Source organism: Topomyia yanbarensis, chromosome 3, assembly GCF_030247195.1.
Source record: "Topomyia yanbarensis strain Yona2022 chromosome 3, ASM3024719v1, whole genome shotgun sequence".
Lineage (NCBI taxonomy): Eukaryota > Metazoa > Arthropoda > Insecta > Diptera > Culicidae > Topomyia > Topomyia yanbarensis.
This window is the reverse complement of record NC_080672.1, coordinates 33148301-33172649: the sequence shown is the minus strand read 5'-3', so window position 1 is coordinate 33172649 and position 24349 is coordinate 33148301. Positions and strand designations below refer to the sequence as shown.

The following is a 24349-nucleotide window of genomic DNA, read 5'->3' as shown; positions in this document are numbered from 1 at the left end:
AATTTGAGAGGCTTTATCGTATATTGATATAATACACACATATCTTCAGAAAACAAATTGGCAAATATTTTCTCTCTCCGTCGGCCGTGGATTATAATTCTGAACCATTCTAGACATGAGATAATGTTTTCACATCTGGAGTTTGTCCACACTGTTATTTTCACAGAACCCCTGAAGCAAAACATAGCAATGCTACTATTCCAATCCTTTGTAAAAATTTAACTTTTTGTTTTGACAGGCCCCCAATCATACCGAATGGATGGCAGAAAACACAAAAAACTCGCTCTATGAAAACGACCATTTCAGCTTATATTAAAAGCTATGCGTAGCCACTCAAAAGTCGGTTCGTATTGCCTACCATTTATTCCGGAATTGCGGATTTATATGTAGGCACTCATTTAACATGACTCGTTACCGCTGAGGTATATATACAAACCAACGAGAAGTATCGCCGTACCTCAGTTCATTTCGTAGCACAGGACGACTGAAATTAATTGCATAATTCCATCAAATTTTCCGGCCCTCCCCTTAAAACCAATCCGAAACAGTCACAAGTTATTACTACTGAATAAAGCATTGCTCGTTCGCAATGGCGGGAGCCCTTCGCGGTAAGTACGAATGCAATATTATCAACTAATTAACTTTCAAGCAGTGAACCGCTCTTATCTTACTGCTTTTGTGCATCAAAAACGTATTCATGGATGCCTTTGCTGCGCATATCTGGGATCATAGTTTCATCGGTCATAAATTACTACGTGCCCAGTTGGAAGCATGGCTGGAGCTGATCTCTGCTGTGCTGTGGCAGAGATTTTCCGCCTGAAAAGCACACTCGTTTTTCCCGTGTTTGCACTCGCAGCTGATACCATGAACCGGCGCACATTATCCGATTGGTTGGGTGGGGGGTGGTGTGTGTTGAAGTAAAACATCGCAACAACAAAAAACAGCTGATTATTCATCGAAACGAGAGTCGAGCGAATAGCAGTAGTCTAACGAGAGTCGGAAAAGCGCGGGAAACCATTAGTTGGTGGAAAGGCCTCTCAAGCACTCTCTTGATTCTCTCGCTTGCTTCGACCGTTACGGGATTGGGGTGAAGAAATGTTGTGAATAACTTTTCTGGTGGAAATGGTTTTGCAGCAGAGGCCACGCGGTTCAACATCTGTCTGGAACTGGTGGACTCAGTCGTTTGTTGACTGTTGCCGGTGTTGGACGCGAGTTTAGGCGTGCGTTTGTCTTTACCCAATCTACGGTCTGTTGTTCAGAGAAGGTCAATACACATTGGTCATCAGAGTCTGTCGGTCTACCAAGTTCTCGAAGCTGGAAGCTGGAAATGGGGTGCACGCTTGCTGCAAATGTCATGTGCTATAAATTGTGACATCATTGTTGCCGGTGTTGGCTGTCCCGCAGCGGAACCGAAAAAAAGAACGGAAATAAACAGTTCCTCTGATCACCCACCCGCCACAGAGGGCAGTTTTACTTTACCATTGGAATTAGCTGGATCTGTGCTGCAGAGTGTAGTGTAATCCTTTGCAGAGCAAATGAATTATGTGTAAGTTTGCGAAGTTGGAATCGAAACCACAGGAGAGCGAAGAAGGCAAACGAAAAAGCTTAACTGTTGTCGGTGTCGTTTGTGTGGACGAAAGTTTTTCGGCTACCACTTCGCTTGGGTCAAACTGTTAGTGGGCGTCGGTCGTTTCCACTGGCAATGACACGTGGTACGTGGTTAGTTCTGATTGCATTCCTGCTGGTTTGATGCTATTAATGCCCTGGAGCAGAGGTGACAGTTGGCGGGTGAGAGTAGTCACTGAGGATCGTGCTAGCTGCCATCTACTTTCAAAAAGCGCTTAATTATTAGTATTCCAATGTTGCCGCCGCCGGTGTTGTTTCTGAAAAGTGGATGAAATTGAAAAGTTCCCTCTTGAAAGAGGAAATTGTGAACCAACGCCCCGAAGCGTTTGCACACGGTGACACTGAGTAGTGATGACAAATTGTGGGACATCAGTTAGTTTGTGAAGAAGTGTAAGTTGCTGGAAGGCAAAGGGGCGCTTACCGTTTAGTTCTATTTCAACGGAAGTGAAGAAAAGAGGGTGAACATAGTGCTGAAATATAACTAGGCCAGGTTCTCAGGGTGAGAGACGGTAAGTTAGAATTTTTATCGATGATATGCCATTTTATTTGCTTGTCCTGATACTAGGTGTAAACTAACACGATACCGTATTCGATAAAATTACAATTACAATTACAATTTTAGGGTAGTAAGAAATTTGAAATCTGAGATTTCTTTCTTCAAAACAACCAGGTGTGGTTTTGTTTTATCGAAAATTATGGGCAAAGCTGTGTGAATGCTTCCCAAATCGCTTATTTCGGTATAAATTCAGTGCTAGAAAAATTCGGGCCATGGAATGATTCTGCATACATATATCTCAAAATAACAAAAAAAAAAAAACAAAACAAATGTTTATGGTATTGCTGTGAGTTTGAAATGATAATTTACCCAGATCTGAATATTGATAATTTTAGCAACCTATCAGTCTTACGAGTAAGCAAAATATTCTCGAATGTTGCATTTTCTGATTTATTCCATATTGTTTTATGTTATATTTCATATGCTCAATGCATGGATTATAATGTATAGATGATTTCGTAATTCTGGATCTGTTCAATATAATATACTTTAATGAGCCATCAAAGTATTAGTTGTTACTTAGGTTTGGACTAACCTGTAGCGTAGTCTAGTCGTGAGCGGATATCTCAGTAAGAAAAATGGAATGATGAAATTTTCAAGAACTGTCTTACTTGCTCTTGATGTTCAAAATATAATGGATGCGATGACGGCTTTTCAAGAGGAGCACTGGAATACCATGCAATAGCGTTACTATGCTGTGTACCAATTTAAGGCATATAAAATTTTTTGTGGATAGTTTTTTCTATTACACCTAGCAGCATCAAATTTAGAAGTGGAATACTCGCGACGTTTCAATACGAGGGTTTCAACATTTTCTGCAGGAATAGCGTCCAGTTTTTGAATGCAATTAACTGCCGTCGTACCGAAATCCGAAATAATTGCTAGATTATTAAGCTGCAAGGTCGGAAATACACGCAGCAATTTTGTTTTCATTAAGTAAAATGTACGACTACTATAAATGACGCAAGAAAAAGGATTTTATGAAAAAGTCATCATTAGCACCGTGATTAATCCGTGCAATCAGACCGGCGTGCGAGCATATTATTGTGTTGTTAGCACCGCCCTATTGCATAACATGAATGAACGATTGCATTAAAGAAATTTCTTCTATGAACATAATTCCGCCTGTGATTTGTTGTCGTGCCGCACGGATATTGACAGCAAGAACTGGTCGGATCAGGCTATTAATAGTTTACCGGCACAAAATCACATCTGTTGTCAATAAACATATATCGACCATTTTAGGTTCTCTATAAAGAACACAAAGAGTATTTTTACGATGTTTACCATTATTAGTATAACATTTTAGGTTACTAAAAACCGATATAATTCTTCTCTTTTCCCCAATATTCTGTATCGTACATATTTTTGCGTATAAAACTGTACCTTTTAGATAAATCTGTAGGGGACGGTGGGGAGTTGTGAACATAGTTTTGTTTTCGGAGCATAACCACCTTAAATGGTCGATTTTCAATGTTAGACCTGGTATTTGTTAAGCACACCTTAATACATCCGCAGGCTGAAGCAATTCAAAAAAAATCATTGTCTTGTTTGAAATATGACAGAATGCGTAAAATGCGGGGAATCAGCACTTTTAGTTTGGTGGGGAGTTGTGCGCCATCGTAGAAGAGATGAAATATTTTTGTGATTTATTTTTATTAGTGCTATAGACGATAAATTTTAAGATATTTGTAAACTTAAAATGAAATGGAAAAGTGATCTGATTCGCAATGAGTCGGCGATAACATGATTCGCGCCAAGCCACATGAATTCGTGGTTGTGGCACGGGAAAATTAGAATTGTGGCAGAATCCTGGTCTTCTCATAAAATTGATCATTTTTATATCATAATGTGTATGATTCATCCCTGATTTTAGAATTATGATACTGTTCTACTTAAAAAATATTATAACCCACTGAAATGTACGGTTCACAACTCCCCACTAGGGGTGGTTCACAACTCCCCACTTTACATATCTTCGAAAAAAACGTATCTCCATCGATCGACACACTAAAGGTTCTTCCAATTTTTGTTGTCGATGAAAGCCAATTACCCAAAGAATGTTTTGCGCTAATTTACTTTGAAATCAATTACATAACGGGACTCCACATACCACAAATAAAACCGAGTAAAAAAAATTTTTGGTTGGTATATTTCGTCGCTAGTTACCTAAACATAAAGAACATGAACACTCGGAATACCAAGGGGGTAAAAAGTTACGCGGACTACCAAGGGGGTCTAAAAAATGGGAACGCTTACTTTGACCGGTCATATCTCAGCCGTTACATAATCGATTTTAAATCTGTCTTCACCAATAGAAAGGTATGTCTTTTGTGAATTAAAAAAAATAAAAGAATAGAGTTGTCTACCGTAAGTTAGAGTAAAAAGAGTATAACAAAGTCAGTGAGAAAAAAATGGGAACGCTTCTTTGACTTGCCATATCTTAGCTGTTTGCTCACCAATTTTAATTCTTTCTTCGCCATTGGATAGGTAAATCTTTTATAAAATCAGTGAACAAAGAATGAGGGAAAACAAATTTGTATATCTGAAGTAATTGTAAAAACAGTAATTGAGAGTCAGTATAGACGAAATGAGTTTTTCTGTTCAAACAATCGTATCACGACCATTTGTCAACCAATTTCAATTTTCCTTACACCAATGCAATCCTTAGAGTTTCTAGACTTGTAATATATGCAATAAATAGTAGATTTTCAAAAATTACTATTCTTTTTCGAGTTTTTAGGAGAAAGGATTTTTACAATGTACGTGGCATACGGTTGATTGAAATTCTTTGCGACTTGTTAGTTTTACGGTTTGAAAATTACCTGTTTACTCAATAGTCCTACATATTATACATGGATATTATTATGTCAAAATGTTTGCACAAACGTGGAGAAACACAATATTGTGTGTAAGTTACTAAATAATAGAGTGTGTTAGGACGATTCAGTAAATACGAAGAAGTTCAGAATTTTAAAATATTCGTCATATAACTTTAAATTTGAAGCGATAACCTATACATTTTAATATACCAATCGATTGTAATTGATGGCGGCTACAATTTCTGAAAAAAACACATTTTTATATTTTCTCAAAAAATACCCAAAAGTACGTAGAAGTACAGAAATTTCATTTAGTTAGCAAATAACGTTGAATTCAAAGCGATGGCCTATACCTTTTTATATACCAATCGATTATAATTGCTTTTGGTTACAATTTCTGGAAGAACAACTTTTATATTTTCTCAAAAAATAGACAAAAGTACGTACAACTACAGTAATTTCATTTAGTTGACAAATAACTTCAAGTATTCAAAGCTATCACCTATGCAATTTATACACCAATCGATTATAATTGATTTTGGCTATAATTTCTAAAAGAACAATTTTTTATATTTTCTCAAAAATAGCCAAAAATACGTAGAAGTACAGAAATTTCATTTAGTGTATTTGAGGGGAAAATCTGGACATACTGTTATCTCAGCTGTTGATAGTTAACCCTCGGGAAATCGCGCAAATGGCTCACTGAACGAGCACCCGCTGGCGCCCTAAGACGATTGTCGAACAGTAGGCAAAGAGAATCTCATCATGGGGATCGAATGCCTTGTACGTAGCTCAACTGGGATCGATTCCGTACCCCGTACATAGGCTTTGAGATCTTTTTAAAATGGAATCTTCTAACCCGGTAACAGAGGCGAATGATTCTAAAGTTAAAACCTCTATAAACAAAAAAAATCCCGCCATGAGGTTCTATTGAAAATTTAACCCAGAATCACAAAAATGGCGATGCCACAAATACAACCGAATAATTTAACATCTATGAAACGCAAGACTGCCAGGTGGCCACATTTTTCTATGTATGAGTACGATTATCATTTTCCTTCGATAAAACTGCTTTATCGGAGAACATGAAGAAGAAAAACATAAACAAATGACATAATTGGCTTTGTTACCGATCCTGATGTCAGAAATTTTTTAAACATACTCGTCCGGATGGTTATGTTTACTTCCAGGGTCCCGGACACCATGTTTAATTTAACAACTAAAAAAGCTAATACACTTAATAGTGACAAATGCTCCCATCTTTGTTTCTCTTCGTCTTGGATGAAACGCATAATTTTTCAATCCAGTTGATATGATACTTCTCATTCTCGAAGACCGAAGATCCATCGGCGACCATATGGAGGGTATTATTTCGATGAATTTTTTCCTCTTAGAAATGACTACAGTGATCAAAAATCGGAGGGAGTAAGGTCTGATGAGAATAGTGGTTAAGACAGTATTTCCCAAATTATGTTACATGAATTCAAAGTTATATGCCAACTATTTGAAATTGCTGTACTTCTTTGTATTTTGTCAATTTTTACAATTACAATCGATTGGTGTATAAAACAGTATAAATCATCCCTTAGAATTCGACGTTATTTACCCACTAAATGAAATTTCTGTGCTTATACGTATTTTTGGCTATTTTTTGAGAAAATATAAAAAATTGTTCTTTCAGAAATTGTAGCCAAAAATCAATTACAACCGATTGGTGTATAAATTGCATAGGTGATAGCTTTAAATACTTGAAGTTATTTGTCAACTAAATGAAATTACTGTAGTTGTACGTACTTTTGTCTATTTTTTGGGAAAATATAAAAATCGTTCTTCCAGAAATTGTACCCAAAATCAATTATAATCGATTGGTATATAAAAAGGTATAGTTCATCACTTTGAATTTGACGTTATTTGACGTTATTTGCCAACTAAATGAAATTTCAGTACTTCTACGTACTTTTGGCTATTTTTTGAGAAAATATAAAAATGTGTTTTTCAGAAATTGTAGCCGCTATCAATTATAATAGGTTGGTGTATACAAAAGTGTAGGTCATCCCTTTGAATTTGCATTTATGTGCCAATCAGACGAAATTTCTGTACTTCTACGTATTTTTGTCGTTTTTTAGGGAAAATATGAAAAGTTTATCTTTTTTACGTTTTAACGACATTCAATTAGCTAGAGATTACTGGGTAGGGAAAGTTATGAAACTTAGAGCCATAGTACTCAAGTGAGAGCAAGGATGTGAAGTAAACAGATCGGAAAACTAGAAGTGGCAGGGTCATTAGAACAGGCTTAATATCGTGCGGGCTTAATTTTTGCCTTCTGATAATGAGGGTCGAGCTTAGGCAGAATAACTACGAATCACCTGAGTTCACTATCATGTGTCCTTGATAAAGGTAGACGTATCTATCTTTACCGTGACAACCGGAAGAAGAAAGAAGAAAATGTGACTAACATAGTCGAAATAAAAAAAGGAAAAAATGAAAAGTTTATCTTGCAACAATTGTAGCCAAAATCAATTACAATCGATTGGTATATATAAAAGTGTATGCCATCACTTTGAATTTGACCTTATTTGCCAACTACATCAAATTTCCAAACACACTCTATTATTTAGTAACTTACATACAATATTGTGTTTCTCCACGTTTGTGCAAACATTTTGACATAATAATATCCATGTATAATATGTAGGGCTATTTAGTAAACAGGTAATTTTCAAACCGTAAAACTAACAAGTCGCAAAGAATTTCAATCAACCGTATGCCACGTACATTGTAAAAATCCTATCTCCTAAAAACTCGAAAAAGTATAGTATTTTTTGAAAATCTACTATTTATTGCATATATTACAAGTCTAGAAGCTCTAAGGATTGCATTGGTGTAAGGAAAATTGAAATTGGTTGACAAACGGTCGAGAAACGATTGTTTGAACAGAAACACTCATTTCGTCTGTACTGACTCTCAATTACTTTTTTTACAATTTCTTCGGTTATACAAATTTGTTTTCCATCATTCTTTGTTCACTGATTTTATAAAAGATTTACCTATCCAATGGTGAAGAAAGAATTAAAATTGGTGATCAAACAGCTAAGATATGGCAAGTCAAAGAAGCGTTCCCATTTTTTTTTCTCACTGACTTTGTTATACTCTTTTTAATCTAACTTACGGTAGACAACTCAATTCTTCTATTTTTTTAATTCGACGTGTTCACAAAAGATATACCTTTCTATTGGTGAAGACAGATTTGAAATCGAATTTGTAACGGCTGAGATATGTCCGGTCAAAGTAAGCGTTCCCATTTTTTTACCCCCTTGGTATTCCGAGTGTTAATGCAACATTTACTAATGAGAAAGTGACGTCATGACAGTAGCAACATTTAAAGGAAGTAACCATATTTTTATAATCTATAGCTTAGCGGGAATTGAAGGTGTTCACAACACCCCATGGTTCACAACTCCCCACCGTCCCCTACTTGTGGAAACATTGTTTGCATTAATGTTCATCAACCGAAAGATGGGTTGAGTTATGATGGAAAATCCCACAAAACAACGAAAAAATCGTGTTTTGTTTTGCCAAAATTATAGAGCAAATCTGTGTGTATGATTTCCGAATCGAATGTTTTGAGATTATTTTAAGCACCAGGCGAGCTCCAACTGATAATTTAACCGCAACAGAATATTGATAATTTGAGCAACCTAGCGGGAAAAATATCATACCTGCATTTAAACTAATGGTTGTAGTTGAAATCGTCTCATCCAGTATAGACACACGTGACCCAATAGTGTTGTTGTCGTTACAACTATTGGAACACTAGAGCGACTATAGGGGCAAAGGAGCTCACAATGAACTACAACTGACGAGCTCCAGTTGTAATCCATCGTTGCATGAAAAGCACCATTGATGTTTTATTTGGATTAACTGATAGTCCACCATAAAAACACTATTGCTCGACAACTCATAAGATTTGTTGCATCAAATCAAAAGTGTGTTTAATGCAAATACCGGTCATAATTATACGATAATCATCGGCGAAATCATATATAGGAAACCCAAACCCAATTAGTTTCCTCAAAAAGCCATTAGCGACAAGGTGTCATAAAAGTGGTGACAGCACACCGCTTTGAGGACATCCGCAGACACTCCGTTTCCTTATTTCTACAGATATTTGTTGCCAAGCATTGCGTATATCCTGTTCGTAATGCACTGAAACCTCCATTTACGAACTCTTTTTGTACGTCATATTCGATTTACGTAATTTTTTTACGAAATAAAATCGAAATAACGAACTATCTTTTTTACGAACCAAGCTTGTACAAAAGTTAGAATTCGTGCAATACAGTATGAAGCTGTATAAAATTTAACATATTCTTAACTAACTGTTTCCCTAACAAAAGTTGGGTAATTTTGGAACAGGATTGACGAGTGCATAACAGAAATATCGATACCTGAAGCTATTTTGAAATCTAAGATGGCGGGATCCGGTTGTGATAAATTCTCGATAACCTCAACAATATGAATATTTTTGGAACGGAGTGAATGAGTGCATGACGGAAATCAATGTCTGAAGCCATGTTGAAAGACGGGGACTTGCGGTTTAGATAAATTCTTGATAGCCTCAAAAATATGGGTATTTTCGGAATGGGGTTGACAAGTAGATGATGGAAACCAATGCCTGGAGCTATTTTAAAATTCAAGGTGTCGATTTTCGGTTCAGATAAATTTTCTAGAACTTCGACGATATCGATATCTTCGGAAAGGGGTTGACGAGTAGATTACGAAAATTAATGCATAAAGCCATTTTGAAATTCACGATGGTGAATTTTAAGATATCTCTATAACCTAAACATGTTGGCATTTTGGAAATGGAATAGTTATAGAGTAGATAGAGGTATAGTGATTAGTGATTCTGATGATATGGTTATAGAATTTTTTACTCAACTAGATGACGCTATCGTGGCCTTCAAAATGATGTCACTCATCGATTTTGGTTATCTATTCGTCAAGCACATTCAAAAATGCCATTTTTTGGGGTTATACAGAATTTCGTTCAATTGGAAGTCGTAATCTTGGATTTTGAAATAGCTCCAAACATCCATTTTCATCACCTGCCTCTCAAGCCCGTTCCAAAAATACTCATATTGTTAGTGTTATCGAGAAAATTGCTTAAGAAACGAGTTTTTAAAAAAAATGTGAAGCAAACTTTTTTCATGAGCTAAATCAATTTACGAACCCCCGGTTCAATGTTGTGCACAACATTGTGTAACAGGGTGGTAGTAGACTTCCCGATGTGCATGTTGCATTCATAAAATGGGTGCTCGCCCAAACTAACGACTCGAATGTAGCAGTCGATTAAACGTTGCACTGATTTGAGAAGGAAGGAGGTCAGACTCAGGTTGATAAATTATACGAGCAAATAAGTGCAGGTAAAAAAGGCAGTTGAGTACTTCTCGAGATCTTCGTCAGACGTGTATTCACCATTAGCAGTTCTAATTGAACGGACTTGAAAGAGTTCGTTGAGACTTCGAACATTTGCCCAGAAGCAACCACTTTGCCCAGAGAATCGAAGGACATTTCTGTGAGCCGTGAGGGCCCACTTAAATGCCCTCGACCCGTCTCTGTAGCAGCGATTCCAAAATCTTCAACACAACTTTTTGATTATAAGAAGTTCGGCATTCCACCAAAAGGTTTCTCTAGAAGCACGCACAACTCGAAGCGGAAAACCTTCTTTGTTGGCTGTGCTTTTTATCCACGATGTCACTCAAAACGCTTGGAGAATCAATCGTGGGAAAATACCCATAAAACCTAGTCACCAAACCCTCTTTATAGTTCGTAGCTTTGGGATTACGATACGGAACAATATCTAACGAGATATTTAAATGATTAAAGATTGTATATTCAGGATCCGATAACGACGGTTTGAGTTCGTTGAGTACATGCTAGTTTGCTAAGTCATGCGTAATACTGTGGGAGCCGAGAGTTACATCTAACATCTTTTTTTTACCAGATCGTGCAAATGTTAAGGAACTTCCTACGTCGAGAATACATATACATTCAGCTCGGTAATTTTCAAACAGTGGTTTGGTCAGTGAATTTGGAACCCAATATATCTGCCAAGGTAAAATTTGATTACTGTTTTTCTGCGAAATATTTTCCGAGCTTCTGTTATCAAACGTCACAGTTACTGAGATTTCAGCAAATAAAAATTGTTTGCAGAGATCTCGTCTGTTGATATCTCAGTAAAAGATGAATAAAAATATCAAGTTCGACAGCCAAAAATAAGTATTGCACAGTGGTTCCATTCTTCAAGAGTGTTTATCACAAATGCAATTAGGTTTTACACCAACCGACATAACCCCACAAAATGAGCCGGGTGAACTTCGTTTGACAATTCTCGGTAGTTTGTTTACATGGAAGTTACTTGAGTTCGAATGTAACAGATGAGCGCCCGTTGCACTCGCACTCATGCACCTGACAAAGTAAACAAACCACCAAGAATTCTCGAGTACTTTTTCAAATGGACGTAAGTAACATTGAGAGCCTCTCTTTGTTTACTTTCTATTTCGTTTATTACGACGTCATTACAACACTTTGTACTAATTTTCCAGTACATATCGAAAGCCGACGGTTTTTACTACAATATTATGCAAAGAGTAGAGTAGTAAATGTTGAAATGGCCGAGTAATGAACAGAAGAGAAAGACCTCAAAGAGAATCTCTCATTGTTACTTACGTCCATTTGGAAAAGTACTGGAGAATTGTCAAACATGAACTTCATTCATTATTAGTTCATTCGTGTCGTCATCTTGTAGAACTCAATAGAAAGATGAACGACCACTTTGTTTTCAGTAATGAGAGATGGCGTTTGGTCACTGGTTTCTTACAATAATATTTTATTGAATCTATCACCTACGTCTCGAAGACTTATGCCTTCATCTTTAGGGCAAAAAACACTGTTTATAAAACATAACAAAGATAATATTGTTAGTGTTTTTTGCCCTGTAGATTAAGGCATAGACCTTCGAAACGTAGGTGATAGATATAATAAAAAATTATTGTAAGAAACCCGTGACCAAACGCCATCTTTCATTACTGAAAACAAAGTGGTCGTTCATCTTTCTATCGAACTACATTTCTTTGAAAATATTTTGGGTTACTGAATTCGAATTTTACATTAAACAATTGATTATATCCACCCAACAGTGATATATAGCCTTTCTTATTACACTAATCATTCACATTTAAATATTATTTTTGCTCTAACATTTCTTAGAGTATCAAACAATACATGTTTTGATCGGCTTATAAAATAATTATAATTTTTCAATGAAAATTCTGGAAACGGCTGCTTTTGCGCTTGAACGTCAATGTTTTGATATCCTTTACTTTGAAATTATTGGTGATTTTTTCCCTAAGAGTAGTTTTTATTAATATAAAGAGTTTACCCAACCCAAAATACAAATTTTCGCTTAAATAAAAATACCCTCGTTAGGGTACCAATTATTTTAAAGAGAAGCAACAGTTCATGACTTCAAATTCATTTGTAAATTGGAACTACGGATATCGCATGAATCGCAACGAGCTTTTTTAAAAATAAATCCATGTTCGAGAACATCGTTGTGGTACGAAATGGATTGAGTTATTTGCCTCGTACATCGAATATTCCGTACCGACATGTGCTTCAAAAAGTAGCGTCCAATAAATTAATTTTACTAAAGTTGTAATGATCCGATCGAAAAGTAATTATAAGGAAATAACAATTAAGCTATATACTACACGCAGAAAAAAAGATTAAAAGTTCAATAAAGATATGGGTTAAATTCAATAAATAAAACTATTGGTCGGGAGAAAATAAATTTATTGATTGCATTCAATAAAAATTATTTATTGTTTTAATAAAAAAAACTATCGTTCCCTTTTAAATATTTTTTTTTTATAGAAATTAAAAGAAAGTTATTGAAATTAAAATATGTTTTTATTGAAAGCAAATATTTATTGCCGTTTCAATAAAGAAAGATTTTTAAACCAATAATTTAGTTAATAAATGTGATAAACAATAAATGTTTGGATTCAATAACACATTATTTTGGTTCAAATATGCTAAAGTTTCCTGCGTGTATCAAGTTCTGAAGTAGTAATAAAATAATATTTTTTTTCGTTTTGTATTATTTCGTCAAACAAATACAATATATGAAATTCTCCAGGCATTATGGGTGCAGACTTACACAGCATTTCAAGTGAGATTACGTAACGCAAAAATTGCCCAAAATTGACTCCCCCTCCCACCGTGTAACAAATTGTCACAAATTTCTCTATCCTCCCTCCCTTATTACGTAACAAATTCATTGAAAAAAAATTCTTCAGTGAAAATATGTTACGCAACGTTCGTAACCCCTTCCCCCTCCCCCATATGTAACAAGATGTCACAATTTGTCGGACCACCTCCCCCCTCCCTAAAAGCGTTACATAATTTATGAATGGTCCCCAGTCTGAAGACCATTTCAAAGAAACATTCGTGAGAGATATCGAAGGAAAATGTTAGTTAAAGTCAAGTTCAATATTTTGAGTTAAATTTTACGAATACATACACAAACATACTCATATTTCTGCATTCCATATTCACCAATACCCGATAATTATCGTTCAATTGAACTTATCGGTAGAAAACGAGCCACCCTATACATTTTTTCATATACTGAAAAAATCAGTTCATTATTGGCATAATCAAATTTTAAATAATAATGACTTATGCTGTCGGATGTCGGCTCCGACAGCATAAGTCATTAAATTGACTTTACGCTTGTCCGGACATGCCGCAGACTCAGGTGATTCGCATTTAATGCCAAAGATCCTGACACCTGCGTTGCAGAAGACAAAGAGTTAAGTACCCGGGAAACTCTAAGCTTGTTCATTGACCCTACTCCACGATTTTCTAAACTTTCTTACTTCAAATCCTTGCTCTCCCTTGAGTACTATGGCTCTTAATATTTGAAAAATACTTCACCTTCCAGTCCCTTGCTAATTATATGTCGTTACAATACTTCGCTATAACTAAATTGATTTTAATCATTTATGCACCAACCGACTTAGAAACGCCTAACTTAAATACTGGTAATAATGTAATACTGGAATAAAAGCAGTCTTTTGAAAATCGATAAAATTGAAAAGTTCACGAAAAAAGGCAAAATTGTCATTCGTGAGGCAGATTTCTCAGACAGAGCCGTTAATAGGAAGCAACTACGTGACGAACATGAAAAGTTATAAATAACTGTGCCTTTTTGAATCAGTAGTTGTTCGTGCCTATAGTGTCTCGTACGATAGATTTGAGCACCAAGCACACTACGCCTCTATGAATGACGTCATCCTCGACTATTTAAGAAATATCATTCCTCGGGAGAGTTCATTCTCCCGTCGAACGTCGGGCCGCAAAGAACAGCAATAGCAGTCAGACATGTTAAGACAATACGCTGCGATGAGTGCTGCGTTTGATCGCTTCTACCGCTGGGCGTGGGGACGACAACAGATCTAGGCATCCAGCGGCCAAGCGCTTGTGATGTCTCCTTTCCATGACTGATTGGCTGTATAGATTTTGCCGATGACGTTATTCTCGGATATATAACTTTCAGCATTGCTCGGGTGATCTCATTCTCTCGTTGAACGTCGGAGCGGAAACGAATAAACGATAGCAGTAGCCGCTATTTGCTGAAAAACTGTACATACTTTTAATATGATGACAAACGATGTAAAATGTTTGAAGTATCTGTAAAATATAACGCTGTTTTTCCATTTCATGTAGATTAATCCACGTATGATTGTATATATCCAAACACATAAAATATGTGCGCGTTTCGTTGGCATCAAATAACTTAATTGATGTTTGACAACCCAGGTGTCAACGACTACTCGATAAAATGAATACTTTGAGCGACCATATCCGTGAAGAGGGTAAACGTGCGATATTTCGATAATTGTATCGATTTCGTGGGCTATTTTCGGCAAACGAAAGAAAACGAAAGCAATGAAATTGAAAGATAGATAGGTATTCTAGGACTAGGCAGGCTCATATGGCCATGATCGAAAGGAAATGTGAAGAAACCTTTGCCTTCTGCTATGTAGGAGTTGGGCGTTGTACTCAAGTCTGCCGCATGGTCATTGAAAGAACTTAACTCATAATCATGTTTTACCGCCGACGCCGCGAATTATATTGCACACTACATTTTCAATGTCACCGTGGTCGAGATCTGCACATAACCTTTTAATTTTTTTTTGAATTTGTATATCAGTGGCGAATCCAGAGGGAGGGTCTTGGGGGTCCGGACACCCTCGGAATTTAGTTATTAGGTATTACGAATTGTACAATTCTCATTTTAAAATCGAAATTTTAGACCACTGCCGAATTTTTTTTCTGGATCCGCCCCTGTTGTATATAACCCCTTAACCATTTTGACAGTCGAATAATTTATCTTGGAATGACTCCCCTCCCAGGTCCGGATTTTCTCCCTACGGACCTGCACGCACGCGTGTTTTTATGCTAGTTACTAGAACAAGATTGGAGACAAAAAATGAAAGGAAACTAATTTACTAACTTATAACTACAATGTGCTAAAACTAGAAAATACAGAGGAAGAAGAAGAAGAAATAAAGAAGAGACTCCTAGTTTTGTCGCAAATAATAATATAATGCATATACTACTGGTTTTGAGGCAATTAACAATACAGTGCATGTATAGCTCAAAAGTACATGAAAATACTCGATACAATAAGAAAAATTATTATAATGAACATGATTTAACAGGACGCAATTTGGTAACTTGTTTTCGATATTTCTCGCAAATTGTCAATTCTCAACCCTCATCCAGGAGGAGGGTCTTGGGGGTCCGGACCCCCTCCGAAAATTAGCAACTTGTTGAGAAATTTTGAATTAGTTTCAATTTTATATTAGTTTCAAACTTAAAATCATTTCAAACCAAATTTGGCCACCAAAGCTTATTTTTATTAAATGAGGCTTTATGCATAACGTATTGTACAATGTTCATTGCAAAATTAAAATTTCGGACCCCTCCCGAAATTTTTTTCTGGATCCGCTCCTGGCCCTCATACATGGTTCAACAATCAGTTTCCACTCAGCCAACATCATGCGTATACCCCACGTTTACTTAATGCCCTGTGAATTAATTTCCTAGTGCTCAAATAAATATTAAACAATCAAAGAAACTAGTTTGCTCAGTACAAAAAATGTCAGCTTGATTTACGAACATTTAAAATTACTTGCGATAAAATATGTAAAATTTAATAATAAAATGAAGACTGCTACTTGTTTGCAATAAGCAATATGGGGAAAAAATAGTTGCGTGACATAAGTGACTCATTTTCAGAAATAGCTGCTGCGTTGCGTTGCGTTGCGTTGCGTTGTGACGATGATTTTGGCGGATTGCACACTGACTTCATCATGTTTGACTGCTGATTATCTAATAAGAGTTGCTTAGGAAATGGTAAGTAGGAATTCATACCAATTCGACCCATATTAAAACCTCAACAGCATGATAGCCATCATTGCCGGCCGCCCCCATCTCCATCGTTCACGGGGAAGGATAAAGGATAAGGTAGCCAGGAAGTGTTGATGCTCCACCTACTTAACGGAAGGACGACGATTCATCAGACTCTTCCATAGGTGTCGCGGAGTTGGTAGTTTGGAAGGGTATCAGGTCTAGGATTCGCTCCAAGCAAGCGATGCGACCTGTAAAGCATATTTTATTAAGTAGTTGTTTAGTTAGTCTTCGAGTGCACGATCACTCGAAAAAGAGATCTTCTTTAGTTTTTGGTTTTTTTTTAAACTCTGGGCAGCCGGCTACCGAGAGTATACTATGTTCCCTAAACAAAAGCAATTTGAACTCCACTCGGAGTGACACATTATACAGGCAAAAATAGCGCGAGATGTTATAAATCAAGGAAAGTATTTCTTATTTTCCATATCAGATTTGTGGAATACAAGTATACGAGCGATAATAACGAACACTGAAGGGAAATATAAAGGATTGTTAACCTGATGCACGGGCTTGTTAGCAATAACGGAGCTTGAAATTAGGTTCATAAAAACAGACGCGGCGAATTTTCAATACGTATTGACCCGTGATCATAGATACTAGTCAGATTATTCGTATTGGGGCTATTTTCCGATCAACTATTCATTTTTACGGCAATGTTTTCTCGACTAGATCTGTTCGCACCCTCTCATTCTGCTACTATCGGCAGAAGGCTGATAGCACCCAGTCGTCGCCGGTCTAAGGGCCAAATGTCATCAATAGACTTAGACTCGCGTGGAGGCATGAGATAGGAAACTTGTGAGAATTTTGTTATCCCACCGTTTGACGACCGACTCATTTTCAGAAATAGCTGTTGATGAATTACTACATATATAAAAAAGGGACAATAAGGCATACGGACGAAAATAGCTCACCACCGCCATTATTAATCTGAAATACTACCCAATTACTTCATTTAGTACGAACTTAACGCAAGTATGCAGTGGACATAACAAAGCAGGGTTTTCAATTCCATTCGAAATTCTGAGCTTATCTACATATCCGATAGTTGCCAATGTCGGGACTTTTCACCATTTTATCCATCGACACGGGGCTTCTAGAAGAATCCTTATCAAACGGAATAATTAATTAAACGTCTCCATTGGCCTCCATTCTATCCTTTTTAGCTGATCTGCCATTCGCTATTATGTACTATCCGTTGTCCGGTTCTTCCGTGAAACGGAAAATCACCGATAACGATGTCAACGGACAGAAGATGTTCCCGCTAGCCAGATGATGGTTGCCAGCTCTGCCGAACAGAGCCCCGGTGACTAACAGTCAGCCAGCCAGCCAGCCGGGTGATATCAGGATGAAGCAAAACAAGTGCACTTGGGCAAAAATGACACTCGAGTGGGATCAAGTATCACAAAAAGTGGAACGAAGAACGGCTGGAAACGCAAGCAATCCTCCTTCAGCAAATAATTGAGGATCCACAATGTTGATGCAGCTTTTCCCCTGAGGGGGTTCATTCCCCTGTTCGTGTATCCTACTTATTTTTTAAGATAAGGCTGGAGAATGTTGCTTTTTGGTCTGTTTTCCGGGCACTTGCCGAGATTACCTGTGTTTAAAAGGGATAAGTAATGGAGGTAATCCGGAATGGTCGAAATTTTGATGGTTGTTATAAGTTCAAGTCTGTAGTTTCTTAAACTTTTTTTCTGGTACGGAAAAGTTTCAGGCAATAATGTTTGCTGCCTTCTTTTAAGAGTTTTCCAACTTTTCGAAACGGTGGCCGACATTAAACAGCTTTACTATGCGACTGTTTCAATCATTCATTTTGACAACCGGTTACATTCTGGCAGGAAAGATTAAGTACTGATGTGGTTTTCAAATCGTTCCAAACATTTCTCCGTTTATCTGTCTTCCAAAAGAAGTGATGCAGATGTAGTAACCGTCACCCGTCGAGCTTCTAGTGTTGGTGCAAAAAGAGCGAAAACGAAGAATTATGGCTGACGTTGGACAGTTTCGTAATTGAATCAAGTGGTCCCATCTCCGGGAAGTCCTCAACGACCACTTGCCGCCAAATAGTGCTAAAGTCGTTCAAACTAGAGTGGCACGGAAATCTACACAGGCACAAGCGGAATGGAAGCATGGTACTGGAAAAATGCACACCCTCCCTGCTGAACGTTTACGTTGACTGCCACTAAAATTTAATTGCTCCGGTTAATTTAAATAGATACTTAAAATCTCTGTGTCGACTTTTCTTACTAATTTGTTCTGATTTTACCATCTCGTTTTCTATTTGAAGTGTGCTCCTGTTGGTGGGTCGCAAGATTGATGTGCAAATCGCCCAAAAAAATAATGACAGAACTTATAGGAAGCAGAGGATCTGACCCGATTCTTCATAAATAATTCGTCCTCAAATACGAAAGCACTGCTTAGCAACTTTAATCTTCATCGCAATATATTTGCGTAAATCTCAGAATAAATCCTTCTGGCTTGGCAAGCTTTCCCTGTGGAGCACGGCTCACCGCGTATTCCATGGTAAGTGACAATGCATGAAAAGGCAAGATAGAAAGAGAAATCTGATTTAAGCTCCCTGGGAAAATGGCGGCCGGGGAGCAGAGGAGAGATTGGCTTCCCAGAAGAAAGTGGAAAAGTGCATAAAAAGTTGAAACTGAACTTTTCATGTTGTTTCTTTCAATTGTAGTTCTGTAGCCTTGCTGTGGTGCTAGGTATCTTCTTCTATATAGGAACTATGAAGTAGATGCCACATTCCACCGTCAGCGACAGCGACTGCGGTCGAGCCTGTACAAACTCAACACCCGAGCAACAGCGGCCAGAGCAAAAAGCACGTAGACATTTTGGCAACATCCTGTAAATTAGACAGCTAGCGTAATATATTTTATCATAGGCACGCTTCGATGCTCTGGCGGGTCTCGTATACCAGTACTGGCCACTGAATCGGAACAATGGAAAACCATAACTGGAACAGCATCCGGATGCCAGATTCTATTGCATGCGTCCCTGGCCAGGAGGAGTGTTTCACATCTTTATCATCCGCACAGGCGCTACCACAGACACAGTGGCACACCATTTGATAGGTTTAATTATTGCGAAAATTAGTCTTATAGCAACTTCCGGAATTATACTTTTCCAACCATTTGCTGGCGTTGTCGGAGCGATTTGATTGACCAGTCGGGACAGATGGCGACGGAATGTGTGCTTGGTCTCGAGTATGCGAACATAATCGTGATGGAAGCGTACCATGTCATTATATGTAATGGCAGAAGACGTAGGAAACAGTTTTCAAAATTGTGTTAATCTCATTCCAAACAGACTCAGGACTCAGAACATATTGGCTCAAATGGCTCGTTTCCCGTAGGTTGTCGGATATTCTTGCCTTGCCGTGTCTTCTCATCATTTCCTGAGCGACAGCAAAGGAAAACGAAGAGGGTGGAAGTAGAATTGGAAGGGGGAAATAATGGCACAAAAACAAGCATCAGGTAATTCAAACTCACAAGTAGTTCAAATCGTCTGCGATAAGGCCTATAGCTCTTTACCACATTGGATAAGGAACTTTAGTATGTCAATCGTCCAAACATGACGTCGTCTATGTAAGGACGGCCAAAAACTCGAAATCGCAGTAACGCTACTGCTGGGCAGTTGCAAATCACATGATATGAGGTTCCGTAGTCGGATTCACAAAGATCACATGAAAATGGCTCAGCACGCTGAATAGTTGACATGTGGTAATTGAATTGGCATTGGCCGATTAAAAAGAGGTTCTCATTAAAAATTTTAAAATAATTGAATTTTTTTGAAAGGTATAAGTGTCTACAGTATTGGTTTAAACGGCTTTTTCGATCCGCGCATCAAAAAAGTTTTTACAGGCCCTTGTTCGAAGCGGTGTCCTGGCCGCCATGTGACGCTCACGGGTAGAGACGCGCGCTCCAGGTAGAAACCTTTTCATGGCATTTTGCTGCTTCCCAGAATGCTTCGCGTTGCGCTGAACATATGTACAGGGCTCGAGAACGTGTTTCAGGGTTTGCTCTAAATAGGGCACCACTGCTAGTATTCCGGTGGTTTCCATAAAAGCCTATGCGGTTAAATCGAATTTGTTGGAAAAGAGCACTCGTGGCAGTAAAAGACGCAGTAGTCTACCATTATCGAAGGCATTCAAGGGGAATCAATTTACCGCCGAAACCGACACCGAATATGTCAGCACGTCTACGAAGAAGTTGAAAACTGTGAGTTACGAGGACATTGAACTGGACCAGGGCATCAGTTATATGATTTGCAATTTCGTCACTATCTTAAATAAATGCTTAGCCTGAATATCTCTCCAGAACCAATTCGAGGTAGACAAAAGACTGTTATAAGTACCATCGAAGACTAATCGTGGGTTGTCAAACAACCACAGAGCTCGGTGAAAAACGAAAATTTTTGGTCAAAATTGTTAAAATCACATTTTAGTCCGCCATATTGCAATCGCCATTTTCTTTTTTTTATTTTGCAACATTTTAACTCAAATTAGAGTTTATAAATCACAAAATCTTTTTCTCGCCTTTGGCTGAAATACCCACGCCATGTTGGATCGGCCATTTTGGATTTCGGAAAACTAACTTCTGATTCGTAATTAGTGATGTCCAAAACTCCAAATTTCATACAATTGCTACAAGATATTGACACTGTTCCAACAAAGAATTGTTCTCAAATCTTTAAATGCATGTATCTCAAAACAATGCGTATAATCTGATTTGAAAACGGTTCAATTTAAAGATTTCATCTTATGACCTATCGAAAAAAAAAATCCCTTTTCATTGGAGGAATGACCTATAAAATTCTTTACATCCACTATTTTCAGTGAAGCCTTAAAGTGAAAAGGGGGCTAAAAATCGATCTCAAAGTTTGATATCGCACCATTACCACAGACTAACAGACATAACACTCGAAAACAATGATTCACCCGCTTTAACAGTCATTTTAAATATATTTGTAGTTGGGACGGTGGCCGCATTCGCAATGATGGCGCCACTGACATATGAACAAGCATGCGAGGGATAGACCACTAGCGAAAAATTGTCCCCAAGCCTGAGTGTTTGTAATCGTGAATAAAAGGTGCAGCTAGGGCGTTGGGAAAATTTGCAGATCGATATTTTTTGTAGGAATTTTGTCATAGTGTTATGTTTGTTAGTCTGCGCCATTCTTAGGCCTTAGACCATTCCTGCAATAAATTTAGTTCATTTTCATTATTAGTTTTGTGTTCCAAATCGATCCTAAGACAACAGGATGTATGTAGTTTTGAAATTTCACGCACAGCTATCCTTCCTCAGAACGTCACAAAGGGCGCCATTTTTTTCAATATATATTAAGTTGTGCGGGCGGTGGTCAGCTATGTGCGTCCGCGTCCCTTATTACTTATTTTTATAAAGTGATTCATCAGCAGTGCTATTTGTTAAAATGAACCCCCTCGGTTATGCAACTATTTTTTCCGATCTTATTTTAATGCAAATAATTAAGCTGTCTTCATTACGTTTTATTCAGAATTGCACATATATTTGACCAACTAGGAAACTAATCCACTGGGTATTTAATGCGCGTGGGAAATACGCATGGTCTTGTCTGAGTGAATGATGACTTTTGAATTATGTATGAAGGTTGAGAATTGACAATTCGCAAGAAGAATTCAAAACCAGTTACCAATTTTCGGCAGTCATATCAGCAAGAAAAACAATTGTTTTATTATCATATTCATTTATTTACTTTTAGCCCATTCAATCATCAATAAATTATATTAACTGTTCTTATTGTATTGAGTACTTGCATATACGCGTATGTCATCGGTTGTATATTCGACATACAAAGATAGTCCTTTCAGGTATTCCGGCAGGGCTTATTTTATACCGTTGAAAATGTGCCTTATATAGCATAACAACGCGCGCGAATAATATTAACATAAGATTCAATCGTCCACGGAGAAAGAAGCCAATATATAATTGTCATTAATAATAATTCCAAAATTCATACACGATAAAAATTCATTCAATAAGTGATAAATCGATCAGAAATTCTCAGCTGCCGGCTGCCCAGAGCAATAAACACATAACACTGCTGCAAGTTGCATAGATCGTATCACTCATCAACGTGAATCCAGATTTGTGTAACTCTTTACCCCATCCTACTAGCTAAAACTCTTTCCCGTGACAAACACTTTTTTCACGAAGTTGGGAATAATTTTTTCCTTGTAAAATTTGCAGCATCTTTTAAAATTTGTGGCTTTTGAAAAAATTTAATAAAATTGTTAATGTTATATTCTAGGAGCATGGAATAATCTGCACTTGATTTCTAATGCAATTCATTAGCCAACATGAAATAATTTGACTGTAATAATATATTCGAGAAGAAAGTTATGTATGAACATTTTTAAAATTATCGAGTCTTAGCAACATCAATTTAAACACGATTCGCGAATGTTACTGAAAGCATGTTCCGCAGCCTAATTTAATTTAGACACAAAACTGCGTAATTCTTCCAACATTAAATCCTACAACTACACTCTGCAGCAAGGCGGCATGCAATTGTTTGCCCAGTTTGACAGACCGAGGAAACACATTAACGCGAGAGGAAAACATTCCCCCAGAATGGCCACACATTTCCGGTCATGGAGACCAGCGGATGCGTTAATAATTGAATGAAAGCCGCTGGGATGCTTTGAAACTTTCTCCCCAAAGGCTCGAACGAAAGGGGGGGTCGGTACGGGCGGTAGAGAATCGCTTTACTCTAAAACGAGTGCAAAATGGTAACCACTGCTTATGGCGTACATAATGACATTTTGTAGCATGCTTTCATGTCTCTGTGCTTGGGTGTAGGGCTGCAGTGGTGCCTTTGGGCCATGCCATGCTGGGTAAAATAAATATTTTGGCAAAAATGCAGGCATTATGTCGAAAGCTAATTTATTTTGGTTTCTGGTCCGATACACTATCTAAATTAGAATTTTTCCAGTGTATTCCACGAAATGTACTTCGATTTCAAGAAGAGTAACTTCTAGTGTTTTCTAACACTGCCGAGTAGATGAGACTCTGCAAGATATTGAAAGCAATATCTGCAAATTACATAGGGTGTTGATCTCATTTACACCCAATTCTCATTGTCATAGTACCCATTTTAATCCGTTGGTTGAAGCAAAGTAATACATTGTCTCAAATTGAATAGTTTACAGTGACGACTTTCTACGTGAGAGTGATAATTTACTTCAATATACTAGTTCAAATTTACCAAAAAGTGTTTCCATTGTGTGATTTCATACTCGAAGCAAGAAAAAAAATCGATTAGTCCGCTTCCGTTTTCGGGAAAAAATTGTTTGCTTATTTTTTCCCAAAACGTTATCATTGCCTATCCACGCATGGATAACGCCAAACACTGGCATCCGCGCACGTACAATGAAATGTACCATTATTCGCCGCCGAATTGATAACAAAAAGGTTCTCGAAATTCCACACAAACGAACTCTGCCGCGGTTTGGTGGCGATATCTCCGTTGGTGCTCATCTTCGTTTCGCAACAATGTTACTCCCACAGCTCAACTCCAGCCAACAAGAAATGTTGCGATGGCTGGGATGCGATCAACGGAAGCAGTCAGGCACCCGGCTGCTATGCGCTACAAATAGGAAAAGTTCGTCGGAATTTGGTTCAAAATCTTTCTCGTCGTAGTGGAAAAGTGGCATGCGTGAAAATTTCCAGTGCGACTATTTGCCAGATTTTCCTATGTTTGGTGGGATCTTCCGACCAAGCACTTTCCGGTGGCGGAGTTTCAGTTTGTTATTATG

The 24349-nt window shown here is 37.5% G+C and overlaps 1 protein-coding gene across 1 annotated transcript in view; it reads left to right on the top strand.

Annotated features, from left to right (window-relative positions):
- Positions 1–1195: 1195 nt before the first annotated feature.
- LOC131689655 (5-hydroxytryptamine receptor 1A) overlaps positions 1196–24349 on the top strand; it is a 172232-nt gene continuing 149078 nt past the window's right edge. Inside the window, exon 1 of the mRNA XM_058974896.1 lies at positions 1196–2135. The gene's annotated coding sequence lies outside the window, so the exon portion shown is untranslated. The remainder of the gene's footprint in view (positions 2136–24349) is intronic.